The sequence below is a fragment of the Mastomys coucha genome, unplaced genomic scaffold (assembly GCF_008632895.1).
Source record: "Mastomys coucha isolate ucsf_1 unplaced genomic scaffold, UCSF_Mcou_1 pScaffold22, whole genome shotgun sequence".
Taxonomy (NCBI): Eukaryota; Metazoa; Chordata; class Mammalia; order Rodentia; family Muridae; genus Mastomys; species Mastomys coucha.
The window spans coordinates 11160476-11163496 of record NW_022196905.1 but is presented as its reverse complement, the minus strand read 5'-3'; the positions used below and the strand labels follow the sequence as shown (position 1 = coordinate 11163496).

Genomic DNA, 3021 nt, shown 5'->3' with positions numbered 1-3021 from the left:
AAAAAAAAAAAAAAAAAAAAAAAAAAAAAAAAAAAAAAATGTCTGAGTGTTTGAATGGGTTTAGGGTCATTTGGACTGTACAAGGGCAATTGTTTTTGTCTCTACTTTCTTAAAACTAAAATCTAAGAAATTGAGAAAATTTAAACTTAAGAAAAAAGGAACTAGTTTTTGTATTTTACCTCAGGCAGGATTATTAAAATATCAATTGAAATGTTAATTTTAAGCTTACTCCTTAAAATGATTTGGGTCTGAGGGAGTAGAGATGGTTTAGTTGTTAAGACCACTTACTAGGGAACTGAGTTCAATTCCCAGCAACTCATGGCTAATCAAAATGGTCTGTAATCCTCCAGTTCCAGAGGATATGATGCCTCTTCTGACCTCCATGTGCTCCTACACACATATAGCATATGTATACACAAATGTATACCCAAGTACACACACACAAAAATAAAATAAATATTAAAAAATGATTTGGCTCTGTTGTTTTCAAATGCTAATTATGGAAACTAAGGTTGAGAGAAAATTTGATTGCAAAAATTAGGAGAGATAACCTAAGGATAAAACTTTTTTTTTTTTTTTGGTTTTTTTGAGACAGGGTTTCTCTGTGTAGCCCTGGCTGTCCTGGAACTCACTCTGTAGACCAGGCTGGCCTCGAACTCAGAAATCCGCCTGCCTCTGCCTCCCAAGTGCTGGGATTAAAGGCATGCGCCACCACTGCCCAGCTAGGATAAAACATCTTTTTATTAAGTGCTTGAAAAGTATCTCAACTGTTTTGGCTAAACAAACTTAAGTGTAATATTAAAAGATTAATCTTAGAACTGACCTTTATATACTTGTACTTTTGCCTTGGTCCAATCAACAGTATAACGATGCTAACTCTTGCTGTTCTGGGGAAAGACTGCTTCCCCAGCAGTGCTCGCAGTGGGCTCTTCTCTCACACTTTCCTTTCCACCAGGAGGTCCTAGAGCAGCTTTCTTTCTTAACTGCAACTTCTATCCTCCTCTTCTAAACCTCCACAGCTGCTCTAGAGCTCATTCTCTCTACCTACCACTCCTCCATCATCTCTCCTTCCCCAGACCTCAACAGCGGTTTCTTCCCATTCCTACTCTTCACTAGCATATGCATATGTTCTCTTTCTCTTGTATCTGTTACTATGTATTATTACATGAATGTATATACCTGGTGCTCAAGGCAGTCAGAAGAGGGCACTGGATTACCTGGAACTTGAGCTACAGGTGGTTGTGACCTGAGCCTGGCTTTTCTACAAGAGCAGCAAATGATCTTAATCATTGAGCCATCTCTCCAGACCTCTCCCCTTCATTTCTTTACATCATTCTTGGTGACTTTTTTTCTCTTCTTACATTCATTCACCTGGCAAGATATCCATTCAGGTAATCAAGTCTGAACCTACTACTTTCAAGCAGCTCAGCAGATGGTATAGAAGCTCTACACTTTGCTATACATGTGTCACCAACCAAGCCTGGGTCCTTCATGCTGCCTGGCGGTCTAGGACATTCTCCTACTCTATTCACTCTCTAAGAGGACCGTTTCACCTTACTCCATTTTTAACCTCTGCCAGTTCTTCCTCTCATAACTTCCTGGCTTAACGTTCTTGGCTCCTTCTCCAACACACTGGACTTACAGATTCTTTTAAGGGATAAGTCAGACTATATCATAGAAGCCTAATTGACCTGTGTACTTGCTAGCTTCCTGACCTCATTTTCTACCCTCTCTTGCTTACTCTGCTCCAGCCACATTGGGATGTTTCTGCCAACTCATCCTTTTGCACTATTCCTGACTAGAAATGCTTACTCCCTAACTTGACACAGGTATCTGACCCAAAGGCCTGTCTGATCAGAAATGAGGGAGCATACCCACTTGTTACCAGCAACAACCATTTTCTACCTCGTAGTCTTCCTTTCTTTTTCCCACACCATTTATTATTACCACTGGTAAACTACTTAAACTCACAGCATGGCCTAAATAAGTTTTGGCACAGGGCTGGAATTTCAAGAAATGTTTCCTGGGCACAGGGTAATGTTTCAGTGCTAGAGTGTTTGCCTAGGTCCTGTGTCCAAACCCTAGCACTGCAAAACTGAAAAGGAAGGGGAGATCAGTATGTAAAAACCACAGTTTCCGTGGGGTTTACCAAAATATAGTGCTATAGAGTCTACTCCCCTCAAAAAAGTCTACAGGGTAAAGAAATGATCTCCAGAGATGGATTTTAAATCCCCTACATAGCTCAATGAAATGAGAACTGTGAGTGAACTATTAAGAAAGCACTGTAACATTGGTGTCTCTGCACAGAATCCTCTGAAACGTGGAATCGTATCACCTAAAGCAGGGAGCAAATCCAGAGAATAAAAGTCATGATTCAAGGACTCTTGGTTGACACACTGGGTTTGGTGGTGCACACCTTTAATCCCAGAGGCAGGTAAGTTTGAGGTCAGCTTGATGTACGGAAGTACATCACAAAACAGTCACAAAACAGCTATGGCTACAACACAGAATGCTTCACATAGTCCACAGTTGGGAAGAAAGTATGCCAAAGAACCACCTGCAATTATATTCTAGTGCATGGCGACAATGACCAAAAAAGTCCATTTTAAGAGCTGTGAGAATTTCTGAGAACACAAACATGACTGAGGAGATAAGACATACAACAAATAGAAAAATAACACAAAACCAGAATTCAGACAAGCTAAGAGTAAAGGCTGGTTACATATTCACAAAGTTAAAAACCAATATAGTTGTGATGGTGTAGATCTATAATCCTATCACCTGGGAGGCAGAGGCAGGCAGATCTCATTACATTCAAGGCCTGTATGGTCAACACAGTAAGTTCCGAGGTAGCAAAGACTACATAGGAATACTGTTGAAAGAAAGAAAGAAAGAAAGAAAGAGACAGAGAGAGGGAGGGAAGGAGAGAGAAAGGAAGAGAGAGGGAGGGAGAGAGAGAGGGAGGGAGGGAAGGAATGAAAGAGAGGGAGGGAGGGAAGGAGGGAGGGAGGAGGAAGAAAG

General features: G+C 40.8%; 1 protein-coding gene across 1 annotated transcript in view; it reads right to left on the bottom strand.

Annotated features, from left to right (window-relative positions):
• The window catches only part of Actr2 (actin related protein 2), a 46511-nt gene that overhangs the window by 5818 nt on the left and 37672 nt on the right, over positions 1-3021 (bottom strand). The gene's annotated exons all lie outside the window — the stretch shown is intronic.